This window comes from Anabrus simplex, chromosome 5, assembly GCF_040414725.1.
Source record: "Anabrus simplex isolate iqAnaSimp1 chromosome 5, ASM4041472v1, whole genome shotgun sequence".
Lineage (NCBI taxonomy): Eukaryota > Metazoa > Arthropoda > Insecta > Orthoptera > Tettigoniidae > Anabrus > Anabrus simplex.
In genome coordinates, this window is record NC_090269.1 from 292,237,540 (window position 1) to 292,251,723 (window position 14,184).

Sequence of the window (14,184 nt, forward strand, 5' to 3'; positions counted from 1 at the left end):
CAGCACCTCAGCGCCTCCAGAAACAGTAAGAGTAGTTAGTGGGACGTAAAGCAAATAACATTACCGGTATTATCAGGTCATTAGGAGCTGAAAGGCAGGGAAGAAAATAGTAAAATATGCGTGGTGTAGGAGGAAACAAGATGAAATGTACTTCACCCGTGCCTACATCGCTCGCAGTAGTTTACTACAGGATAGTATGCGTAAGACCAGAACCAGGTCTCTTTGCGATAGCACTAGAGGACAAAGTGTGACAAACAGGTTTTGTGTATAAACATCAAACATGCACACCAACAGACACACACACGCAATGTACCCAAACCAGTGCAGTGTAGAATGAAGAACTGCCATGCTGTGTTCAAGGTCAATATCTAGCGTTTTAACAAGCACGTCTTCCGTGTGTTGTGTTCAGCTTGCGCCACGTACAAGGCAATCGCGAACTGAAACTCTAGATTTATAATTTTTGTTACCGCTACTTCAATTTTTCTGCTCGGATTTATGAGAATATCGAACTATCGAGACTCAAAATACTACATCGATTGAGAACTGAACTCCCAACTCAATACGCTGCAGAAATGGTGTAACATCTGACATGCCAATGTGAAACACGTAGCAATTTTTCAAGTGACCTCCCTGGACTACTCTGCAGGCTTCACTTCTCCGTACCCGGCGAGTTGGCCATGCGGTTAGGAGCGCACAGCTGTGAACTCACATCCGGGAGATTGGGGCTTCGAACCCCAATGTCGGCAGCCCTGAAGATGGTTTTCCGTGGTTTCCCAAGTTCACACCAGGCATTGTGGGGGTTGAACCTTAATTAAGGCCACGACCACTTTCTTACCATTCCTAGGCCTTTCTTGTCCGATTGTCGCCATAAGACCTCTCTGTGTTGGTGCGACGTAAAGCAACTAACAGAAGAAAATCACTTCTCCGAATCCAGTCTTCCGTAATATCCATTGGAGATCTGGCGGGCCAATTGATGGGTCCATGTCGTCCTATTCGCCATAGACCAAAGGACTGATCCAAATGATCACGCAGTAAGCGGCTTATATCAGGTGGTGGACCATCGTTTAAAAACCACATGTTTCGGCGTAGTCGAAACGGAGCGTCCTCTGAAAGCTCTAATAACGTACCTATGAGGAACTCCAGGTAAGATACCCCTATGAACTGTGCAGGTAAGATGATGATAATAATGTCATTGGCTTTACGTCCCACTAACCACTTTTCACGGTTTTCGGAGACGCGGATTTGCAGGAATTTAGTACGATAGGAGTTCTTCACGTACCAGTAAATCTACTGACACAAGGCTGACGTATTTGAGCACCTTGTCAAGACTGGACTCAGAGGGCCAGTGCCTCAACCGTCTGAGCCACTCAGCCCGGCAAGATGATTGGTGCAGCACTGCGTAAAGTGCTGGTCTTCTGAACCCAACTTGGGGGGCTTGGGCTTGGCTCAGTCCGGTGGTATTTGAAGGTGCTCAAATACGTCAGTCTCGTGTCTGTAGATTTATTTGCATTAAAAAATACTGCGACAAAAAAAATATTCTGGCATTTCAGCGTCTCCGAAAACCGTGAAAATTAGTTAGTGGAACGTAAAGATATTATTATTATTATTATTATTATTATTATTATTATTAGTAGTAGTAGTAATATTATTTTTACGGAAGTTCTAATTAAACGGGTCCATTACAGTCATCATTTTACCTATCGGTACTTACTGTTCAGTAATAAGCCTTCCGTTCGCCTCTGTGGTGTAGTGGTTAGTGTGATTAGCTGCCACCCCCGAAGCTCGGGTTCGATTTCCAGCTCTGACAAGAAATTTGAAAAGTGGTACGAGGGCTGGAACGGGGTCCACTTAGCCTCGGGAGGTCAAATGAGTAGAGGTGGTCCGATTCCCACCTCAGCCATCCTGAAAGTTGTTTCCCGTAGTTCCCCCCTTCTCCAGGCAAATGCCGGGATGGTACCTAACTTAAGGCCACGGCCGCTTCCTTCCCTCTTCCTTGTCTATCCTTTCCAATCTTCCCATACCCCCACAAGGCCCCTGTTCAGCATAGCAGGTGAGGACGCCTGGGTGAAGTACTGGTCATTCTCCCCAGTTGTATCCCCGATCCAATGTCTCACGCTCCAAGACACTACCCTTGAGGCGGTAGAGGTGGGATCCCTTGCTGAGTCCCATGAAAAACCAACCCTGGAGGGTAAACAGATTAGGAAAAAGAAGAATAAGCCTTCTATTAGAAATGCCCGGCGGCAATTCCACAGCAGGTCTTTTTCCTTCGAGCAATGTTCACGATGGATGCAACTACGGTTTTTGAAATTTGTCTCATTAATAACAATTTCACTGAATACTTATAGCCTTTTCTTTCAGTGTCCACCGTCCTTTCAATGACCTAAAAAGTTTATGAATAAGCATAGACAACCCGCATTGTCTATTGTCAGAAATTCGTCGTAGACTGTCGCAATAACAGCACAGAAATGTTGCGCCCATATTTCATTTACTTATTAACCATTTCCTTTCATTTTGTCAGCTTGGATCACTGAGTAATGCCATTGACGTCTTAAAAATCGCACACAAATACACAACACTTGATTCGCACGTATGTGCTTGTACGGATCTTCGACGTCACTGTAAGGATTCTGTGTACTTTTCACACAGAGTACCCTACACCGGTTTTCGAGTACAGCAAGTGACCTGGCACGTGTGTCATCCTCTTCTACTTGCCAAGCCTTTAGGGGAAGTGCACAACAACATGTGTTGGCCTGCGATAAGAAACAGGTTCAACAAGCCCTATACTCGGCTACTGTACTTCCGCTACGCGTGGACAGAATGACATCACCGGCGTATCCTGCTACGGCCGTTCAAAACACATTAGGTCCTGAAATATTTGGCTCAGTTATGGGCAAACTAATAGGACAAGGTAAAACGTACATAGCATATATTATGAGATGTATTTTTCTTAGCCGACTAGCTTAATATCTGCACGTATACACCTAACACCCTGTATAGGCCTATTACTTAATAGACTACAGTGGCATAGAAATATAGGCACCAAAAATTCAAGTTGAAAAGTTAACGCTAACTGCATCGAAAAATTGTAGGTCACATAACAAAAGTTGTGTCTTTAATGTTTCACGCGTTTTTGCTGTACGGAGCACATTCAGGATTATTTACATTTTTCCAAAATTCCCCATATCTTCGGAAATATTAGTTCTATCAAAGAATTGTACATAGCAATAATGATAGAAAACCTACTTTTTTATCATTTATAACTGTACCGTACGAGCTACAGTACGACAATAGACGTGGTTGTCGTGATTGTTTTTATAAGTTGCATAACCGCGTGCTCATTAACCCCATTTACCCGGAAATTCATGAAGAAGATTATAGAAATGAGTTTTGTCTGTACATATTGCTCAGAATTGAAAAAATAAGGGCATTTTTGTATCGGTCGTGTTCACAGTTTGTCTGTCTGTCTGTATGCTTGTATGCATATATGTACGCACATCACGAGAAAATGGCTGAAAATAATTTAATGAAAATCTTTATTAAAGTCGGGGAATAAGGCACTACAATCTAGGCTCTAAATAATTTTATTCACGCTGAGTGAAATGGTAGTTTAGGGGAAGGCCTAAATTTCAATTCTTAAAATTCTTATGTTATTAGTGGTCCTATCGATAAATATACAGAACATCAATTATATAGAATTACATTTCTCATCATTTATGTCTTTTACATTTTTACCGTACCGGGTACGATAACAGAGATATACATGATTTTTTATTTTTGTTGGTAAGTCCATATCAATGCCGAGCCACGAGAAAATGGTTGAACAGAATTTAATGAAAATCGGTATGTAAAGTCGTAGAATAAAGCACTATAGTCTAGGATATAAATAACTTTATTCACGCTGCTTGAAATGGTAGTTTAGGGGAAAGCGCCTAAAATTTACTTTTTAAATACCTGCATGCAATAAAATATTATTCACAACGTGTACATGTCTTCATCTAGAATTCTGTATACAGAGTGTAAATCCGTAGCGAAGCAAGGGTACACCAGCTGTAATGAATATAATCACGAATTTAGATTTTCATTACTAAATCGATGATAGGCGAGAATCGCAAACGTCCTGATAACTGAGATAGACGTGGTTGTCGTGATTGTTTTTATAAGTTGCATAACCGCGTGCTCATTAACCCCATTTACCCGGAAAATCATGAAGAAGATTATAGAAATGAGAAGAAAGTCGTCAAGAGCAAACGCTGAAAGAATGAGGGGTTAAAGTAAAAATATGTAGGTGTGATTGAAATCTGAGATCTCAAATGCAATATTATCGCATAGCTGGAAGGAAACAAAATGTGATGACGGACAATGTCTTGATGATGATGATGATGCTTGTTGTTTTAAGGGGCCTAACATCGAAGGTCATCGGCCCCAGGACAATGTCTTAAGACCATGCAAATTACCAATAGTAACGTTACACTAACTACTGCTGTTACTTGAGGTGTGCTTTGTCTCCTCTCTTGTTACTCGTCTCTGCTAGATGACATCACTGCTTCAATTACAAAAACTAACCTGTCGGCAACGGGAAAAAAGTAGCTAAAAGTAATAAATCAGACTCCTGCTGTTTTGATATTATCAACAATAATCGTCTTGTTCTTTGATTGTTGAAATGTTCGTAAATATTTTGTACGGTGGCCTACTTTTAAGACTCAGCAACTTCATCTTAAAATCGTATGTTTCTATTTCTATAATTACATTTCTCAAACAATTTTTCAATGTCGGCGGTTGCAGAGTGGCTCTGTCTGCATTCGGGAGACGGACAGGGGTTGGTCCCCACCATCGGCTGTTCTGAGAATGGTTTTCCGTGGTTTTTCATTCTCCTGCACTAAGGCGAATGTCGGGACAGTTTCTAGTATAGACCACAGCCTGCGAAACGGCGTCACCGTCTAGGAGGCCCGCATCCCCCTTCAGGGGAGGGATGAAAATATTTTAGTAGTAGTAGTAGTAGTAGTAAAGCGAAGTCATCTCCATACAAGCCATGAAGGCCCTGGGAGTAGTGGAAGGTAAAGGCTTCCACTATTCGTAACCTCGGCACTTGGTGAGGTAGAGTGGTTAGCTCTGAGCCCGGCCGCCTTTGCCCCCAGGAATTAACCTGGTACTCATTTTTGGTGTAGGCTGAGTGAATCTCAGGGCCATATGCACCGCCGGAAGTGGAAATCTCATTTCTTAAATTTTACGACTTCCTGACGGTGATTCGAACCCAGGTCCTTCCGGGCGAACCGAGTACGCCTTTACCGCCTTGGCCAGGCAGCCCCTTAGTAGTAGTAGTAGTAGTAGTAGTAGTAGTAGTAGTAGTAGTAGTAGTAGTAGTAGTAGTAGTAGTAGTAGTAGTAGTAGTATTTTTCAATCCTAGGATTCTGTATTACTTTTTCCTCTTCACGTGCTCCAATGCACCAGAGTAGGTTTCTGGATTCTTAATGTCTTGAAAACACAACGCAATATCACCTGCTACTCACAACTTCCGAATATAATACGCAAAAAAAAACGAGTATCTTTCCGGCGACTTAATGCATTTTGAAATGTCGGAACGAAGCAAGTCGGCTATCAGATCGTATAAATGGCGTTATCTGCTAGCACTGTGGTCGAGATGAAAGTCACTTCTTGAAATATTGGTGATCGGATTTCAAAAGACATGCAGTGACAAATTAAAGTTACAGTACATCGAAAAGAAGCCTAACTCAGAAAATAAAAATAAACAGACTGTTTCTAAATGTGTGATTATTAGTTATTCACGAGATTATTTTCAAATCTTACCACCCAGTTAGCAAACAATGCTTCAATACAGGCGTGCCGGTATGCCCTATAGACGGAATATATGCTACTAATTCATGAAGTGTTCACCATAATAATTGTTACTTGAACACAATGTCTTGTGGTTCTAGCAGAAAATTTCTGGTTCGTATCCCACTCTCGGCAGCCCTGAAGACGTTTTTCCGTGCTTTCCCATATTCTCACCAGGAAAATACTGGGGCCTTACCTTAATTAAGGCCACGACCACTACCTTCCCAATCCTACCCTTTCTCATCTTTCCATCACGGAAGACCTTCGATGTGTTAATACGACACGTAGCAAAACACCTTTGATATACTTGAACAGTAGGTACAAATGTAAATACTTCAGATTGGTTCATGCAGAGTTCTAAAGCATTTCCTTCACACGAAAGAACGCTGTAAAACGGTTCATCAGTTACACATGAACCTCTACTCAAAACATCCTACCTTTCCTTGCGTAGTACAGTTTCTGATACTCAGGAGATCTTAAATATTTTGAGACATTGTGCTAGTAATGCTTATTTCCAGTATGAAAATTAATATTTAGCTATGTTATTGTGTGTATACTTGCCGATTTCATATTAAAAATAATCAAATAATCCTTTTAGGAATGTTCCGTCGATAATAAACTTACCTAGTCAGGAATAACTAATAATTTCTTGTGTGAAGTAATAAAAGCAGTTCCTCATTATGTAAGAAAACTAAAAAGGTATAAAATGGATTAGCAATACTGTTACCATTCTTTGATGACGATGATGATGACATGAATAATAATATTTTCAAAGGCACTGCTACATAAGCAGAAAAACAATTGGAGCCACAAACTGGTGAGTATGAAGGAGGTTTCAGAAAGGGCAGGTCATGTGCAGAACAGATTCTGAACCTAAAATTGATCATTGCATACCACAAACAGAGAAAGAAGAAATTCGTACACACATTTGTGGACTTCAAAAAGGCCTATGAATTCGTAGAAAGGAAAACAATGATTAATATCCTAGAAGTGGGTCTAGATAGGAAGACAAGAGAACTCAAACAAACAGTGACTGGCACAACATTCAAGGTCAAGTTCAGATGGATCCTATCGGAATCTTTTGGGATTCAAGCAGGGAGCAGACAGGGAGATGGACTATCTCCCCTTCTATTCAATGTACTCTTGACAAAATGATTAGAAGGTGGCGCCGCAAAAGGCAAGGAATAGGCGGTATGCTAAAAGGATGCAAGAACAAAGGATGACATTGTGGTTCTGTCAGAGTCAATAGAGGAGACACAGAACCAAATTGCCTAACTCCAGGAAGAAGCAAGTAAGGCAGGCCTAAGGATCTCCTTCGAGAAGACACAATACATGACCAACATCAGGATAGCACCCAGATGGATGACTATTGAGAGAGAAAGGGTTCAGAAAGTGGAGAAATTCAAACATCTGGGGGAGTGGATTGACAATAACCTGTAAGAAAAAGAGGTACTGTTATCGAGAATCAACGAGATGAACTTGGCATATAAACTAACTATGAGCACTTACAACAAGAATATCACACTCAATCAATGCAATACTCAGACACTACCAGACAGTGATCCCCGGAGGCTTTATATGCAGCCGAAAGTTTGAACATGATTAAACAGGCTTGGTCAAGAAGTTGGAACTAGTGGAGAGAAAGATTATGAGGAAGATACTGGGTCCCCAAAGAAGAGAGAATGGATCGTACAGAAGGAAATTAAACCAAGAATTATGTCTCAAGATGGAAAAGAATTCGGATAACATCCGGAAGTGGAGAGCTATGTTCTTCGGATATATCTACAGAATGAACCCGCGAAGACTGACCAACCAGATAATAAGATTTTTTGAGACCAGGAAAACTACAGTGCTTTGGTACCAGGAGGTGAAGAAGGACCTGGAAGAAATGGGAATACAAGGAACGGAAATCAGCAACAGGAAGGCTTATAAGTCAAGGGTCAAGGTCACGAAGAGCTTTTAAGTAAAAGTTAGATCCCGTACCCAAGCGTCATTGACAGCAGAAAGGAGGAGATTGCAGAGAGAAACGATGAAGAAGTACTGGACGAGGATTAGAGCCCAGAAACAGATGAAGCTGAATTCGAATACGTGGTCCATAGTCAGCCAAAACGAAAGAATAATAATAATAATAATAATAATAATAATAATAATAATAATAATAATAATAATAATAATAATTTCGACGTCTCAGCAGACACAGATGCCATTTAGGATGCCTGTGAGTCGATTTCTACGTTCTGATTAACTATCAGATGGAAGAGAATACAGAACACTATCGAGTGACCTATTTTTGATTACCTAGTCGTATTAATAAATTCTGTCGGTTAAATACCTAATGTGTCACCAGAGACATTTTACTTGCCAATATTCTATTATGGTATGGAGTACTGAATGTTGTTACTCTTCACCCTTTAAAAATCTGACTACTTAGGTTAGATTTGTCCTCACCATGTTAGGATTCGGAGGCCTACACTCTGGCATTGAACCTCAGAGGGAATTATTATTATTATTATTATTATTATTATTATTATTATTATTAAATATGTCCAGACTTGCCAGCCTTCTTTAAGAAATATTCTAAAATAAACCGATGTAACAAAATTACAGATGAAGGGAATCTTTTAAATACAAGGCTTACGGAAAATCTACGTATCATTGCTCGTGCTCAGGAAAGAATGTTTAGTGGAACTACATAGAAGTAATATGGAGAACATTTTCCTTTGCTCCATCGTCTCCGTTTGTTGTCTGCTGTAGCTTAAGGCAAAACAGGCAATGTTCCTGTAAGAGCTACGGTATGGTTTCCAAAAGTTTTATTTTGAATTTGTCGTTGAAGTACTAAAAATATGTATTTTATTTCCATTACTCATATTATATTTTAGAAACATGTCTTTTAAAACGTTATTTTAGCACGAGAGTATGCATTGATTCGAAGAATGGGGTACACACTAACAACAGATAAAATGCAGTCAAAATTGAGTTTTGATACAAATGCGGGAAAAATCACGCATCTTCCATAAAATCCTCCAGCCTACACCTACTGTATAAGACTTCTTCTTCTCCTTCCTACCGAAGGTTGGCAACCATTACGAAGTGATTATTCCTAGATTGCGCTTTTCGCAGCTATCCAAAACAGGGCATCAAGATGAACGTGTTTATTGTTTTAAGATGAAGTACAGCTGGGCAAGCCTCCTCAACTAACACTAATTACAGGGAAAACTGGAAAGGGTGCGTCACTTCGAAAAATGAAGGTATCGGCCAAAGAAAGACAAGGGCCACGTAGGGCGTGAAATTGAAAAACTACCTAGACCTCGAAGGTCTAATACCGTCGGGGTCAGACGAGAACAAGAGCCTGGCACAAGTAAGTAGAAGCAATGCTCAGCTAAAGGATCCGTGGTCGCCAGATCACGCTCCCAAGTTGAGATCCCATGGGTCCCTTTCTTAGTCGCCTCTTACGACAGGCAGCGGATACCATGGGTGTTATTGTACTCCCCCACCTACAGGGGTATTAGGGGCATGAGGCGCACATGTCGAGGTTCTGCGATTTTAAGAGGTCCGGAAGTTTAAAATATTGATTATATTATAGGAAGATCAATAAGATAAATTACAGATAAATGCATTCGTGTAAGGTATTTTAGCCTAACATTTCATAACACGTCTCTTGATCTCTATTTTTGACTTCATGATTGTTTGCGTTCATCTATAACAATTTAAAGTCACATGGCTACCGGATAAACTGTTTTGATTCGTCCAATGTTAACTTCAGCTTGCATGGTCCTGTTTATGGGGAAATGTAGTGTGTGATTTTGTGACTGTTGAAGTATACTTATTGTTTAAAAAAGTTGCACACCAAGAATAAAATGTACTGTGCGAGTTTGTAACTGTCGAAGTTCAGTACACTCATTGTTAAAAAAAATGTGCATACCAAGAAGAAGTCAGAATCGCATTAAACTTCATATGGCTGATTTCAATATTGATGTAAGAGAACACAATATCAGAGCAAACAAAACTCTCGAAGGGAGACTCTAGTACTCCGATGGTCTGCCTCTAACTTAGATACTTGATGTCATATGAGTAAGCATGGATGCATAGAGGTTTTGCATGGTATCCGATGGCACATCTGTCCAAATTTGCTGCAACTGGTCCCCTAGATCGTGTAAACTCCTAGGCTGCTGAAGCTGGGCCTCTAGGTAGTCTCACGCATTTTCAATGGTATCGGAAAATTTACGCTTACTGAAATATCCGCTCACATTGGGTCCCGAATGTTCCACTCACCTAAATACCAGCTCAGTGAAATACGTTGTCCTGCATGAACTTACGTCGTTTAGCTGGCCTTGATTATTCCCTTATGAATTTAATGAGATTATGTGCTCCATTCTTGACCCTGTCGATTTATTGGAAAATATGCGGTAGATTTTCGTTTATTTAGATTCCCATCACAGTTACGGACTAGCTAAATAACTGAAATACCTTTAAGCTATTCCGACGTGTTTAAAATCAGTCTTTAGAAATGTAATTATTTACTTACTAGAAACATTTTTCTCGAATTAATGTATTTACAAAATACACACTACATTCGATCAAGAATCAGGTCATACGTCATGGGATGGGACTACGTCTCAATCAAGTTTATTCCGCATTTTGTAAGAATGGTATCGCTCTGAGACCCGCTCTAATGTTGACTGTTTCTTCTTCGTACCTCTTCACTGTGTTCTCGACTGAGTCATCCAAACTTTTCTGTGCAGATTTCCTTCTGTTTCCATAAACATTTAATTGAGATCTCATCTACACGAAGGCTAAATTTTCCGCTTCTTTCCTCAAGCGAAGCACCAGGTCTCTGATTCTAGAATTTGGTCGTCCTAGTTGGTTGCTTATGCCATCTATCAAGATCATAAATAGTTCGGTGCCATCTCTTGAAGCATGTCAAAATTTCGACACGAATATCTTCGTTTTCCAGCCATCTCCAGAGAAAATAATATTTAAAAACTCAAGCTATGCGTTGACAGGAGCTTGCGATTGGATCTCTAACCAACCATCTATAATATCTTCAGGTTTGAGGACAGCGAACGCTGGGCACCATTTAAATCTGACGACGAAGTTCCTCGTTTTCTCGATATTCTCTTGTTAAGCCAAACTATTGGACCTCCCACCACAGGCATTTCTTCATATGGAAGTAGCAGTCATTCACTGTGGCCGAAGGAAACACTTCCTTGGTAGTTGAAGTTGCCGCAACTTGAACATCTACATTAGCTACCTATATTATGCTTCCATCCTGACACACCTTCCGCAAGTATCTTTCTTTTCGTTTGGCAACAAGGCAAAGAAGATCGAATGTATGTTCGTCTCTTCATTGCCACTCCCGAAATCGGTGTGAATTGTGTGAATTTGGCAGTACCATTTGCTTGAACTCTTAAACGGTCCATCCATTCAAACGTTGTCATAAAACTAAGTTCTCCCTTTCTTTCTCTTTCATTTTCACTGCTCAAACGGATTTTTCGCCTGAAATATCATATTTTAAGAGAAAATCGTTTTCGTCTGTCATTTTTAACAGAATTCTTCGTCAAACACAATTTCCTTCCAAATCTTCAGTTCCTTCTGGTTACCTTGTGCCGTACTCCTACGCTGCTATAGGCTCCTCTTCGCAGCATGTGGCTTGGCATGATGTCCTTCACGAATTTGTATCCCTCGTATCCAGCTTTTTCTGAGGAAATTCTTCTCTGGCACTTTTCTTTGCCTGTAATCAAATGAAGCACATGAATGTGTTACAATTTAAAAAAAAAATGCTAGTGATGAAGATGCTCAATAACTCATACAAACATACAAACAAACAAACAAACAAACAAATTAAGTAAACACCATCCCAATTTCATGATAGTACACTGTACATATGGTATAGCGGTCACCTATGTGATAATTCATTCCTCAACAAAAACAAATGTTAGATATGTAAATTTTACTTCTGTGCTGCCGGTAGGCGTAGCCTTCATAGTTCACGCCAGGCATACCTTGGTCGTTATAAGAAACTCCACTTCAAAATTCACCTCAGAAATGAAATGAAACAAGTAGCTGATGGCGAAGTAGTGAGTTTGGAATTTACTCCCTGGGCGGTTAGACATACGCAAGCGCGCTGCAGGACAGGAATATGGGAAAGCTCGCAGGCAAGATTCCATTTGAGCCAAATATTCAAATTTAATTTCAGCAGAAATTTTGAGCCCTATTTTCATACAATCTTTTCGATATGTGATACATCTGACTATTAACACATCACGGAAGAGTGGCATTTTTACAGATACATACCATTGCGACCGACTATTATCCTACTGGAAGGTATTTCTTGGAAGCCCTACATGGGACCGCAATATGTCCTGCACATGTTACTATGTTGTCAATGTCCCTCAAATCACTACTAGGGGTAACCAAATGTCGTATACGATGGCCACCTAGACCAGCACACCAGCAGTGTTGGCGGTATGGCGTGCTACAGCAAAAGCAGTATTGAGGCGCTCACCACATGAACTCCAGACTCGAACTCGGTGAACAAAAATAAATACGATTTGTCACTTAAGACAACCCGGCTCCAGCCTGTACCAGTCCAGGTTTGTCGTCTACAACGCTGCTGTAAAGGGAGGTGGCGATGTGCGAGTGCCAATGTCAAGACCAATAATGGGAGTCGTGAGAATAATTCCCTTCAGCCAAATGCCTGGAAATGATTCGGGTATACACTGGGGCCTGTAATGATGGTGCTACTTGTGCCTGGAAGGCGTACACCGCAAAGTTTGGATCTGCTCGGGCTTGTCAGATGATCAAACGATCCTCTCTCCTGCAGGTCAGTTGAGGGCGTCCTGAGCCCAGTTTCCGTGTATACATGCCCTCGAGCACTTACTGGTCCAAACACATCTTAACAGTCAGGCCAGAATAGCCTAGGTAACAGGAGATTTCGTCGATACGAGCATTCCAAAAATGTGTCCCCTGCCAAGCTCGGATAACTGGGTAATATCTCTTCGATTGTGTCACAGAGGCATAGCGAGGGGAGCGAGCTATTCAAAATTGGAAGCAGAGTTCCACTAAGTACGAGTAGCCTCTATGAACATTTAGGCCGTGGGTGACGGTCTCCGGCGGCAAGTGGGTCGTGGTGGATTTATTGTCTTAAGAGGAAGTACAACTTGCCAACCATCCTATATTAACACTAATCAGAAAGAAAAAATGGATGGGGTCCGATACTTCGAAAAATGAAAGACAAGTGCTATGAAGGGCGTCAAAATGAGACCCTCCCTAGGCCTTGCAGCCTAATACCGTCGTGGTCGGAAAAGAAGAAGAGTTGACCAAGGAACGTCAGATAGGATAGATGAAATTGAGGAGTCTTGCACAAATAAGTATAAGCAATGTCCACACTCAGCTAAGGAGCCCGTGATTGTCAACCCACACTCCCAAGTTAAGAGACCCTGGGGCCGGGCGGCAAGACCGTTCAAGTAATTTCGTCACTAAGGTAAACATTTGAGTACCTGCTTTAGAGGGTAGGCCTACTGCACTGCAACACTCCCCCTAACAATTATCATAAATGACGTTAGGCTAGTTAACGTCACAGGGTAGTGTGCACACAAGGAAAAAGGACAAATAAACAGAACATCAGGCAACAATTTATCAAGCATACATGGAAACTAGGAACAGTACTGAAACCCACCAATAAAAAAACAAGAGGCAAAGATCCCAAGGAACTGCTGAGGCACTCACCAAAAACAACACCAAATTTTCAAAAAAATTAAAATAAAACTATAATTTGGTAAATAATATTTACATAAAAATTAACTTGTAAAATCAATAATCTTTGATAAAATAATAATGAAGGGAAACTTGAAAAGAGCAGAATAACAATTAGAATAATTAATATTTAATAAATAAGTAATTTAAAATGAATTACATAGTTCTATTGTAAATGGTACCATTTCATCACATTAAATAAAAGTTCTGGTGCACCAGATTACCCCGAACTTCACAAGTCGTTACAATATATATATATGAATTAAAATGTAATAATTTAATTGAAAAGACGAATAGCTTAGTAGAGGGCTTTTGACAGAACCCAGTGGGAGAATCATTCCCCACAATCCCCACATTAACTCTGGTCCAACAACTCATCACATTAAATTTAAAACAGTGCACATATACAGACCATAATGTACGACACAAGCCCGCACAGAATCAAAAATATTAACCCAAATAATTCATAACTTAAATCACAAAAGCCATAGTGGGTTAGGTAATCAATAAGAAAACCGATATTAATTAAATAAGAGAACGAGCCCGTTCAATTAACATAACCGAGTCAAACACACGAAGTCGCATCGAGATGAAAAC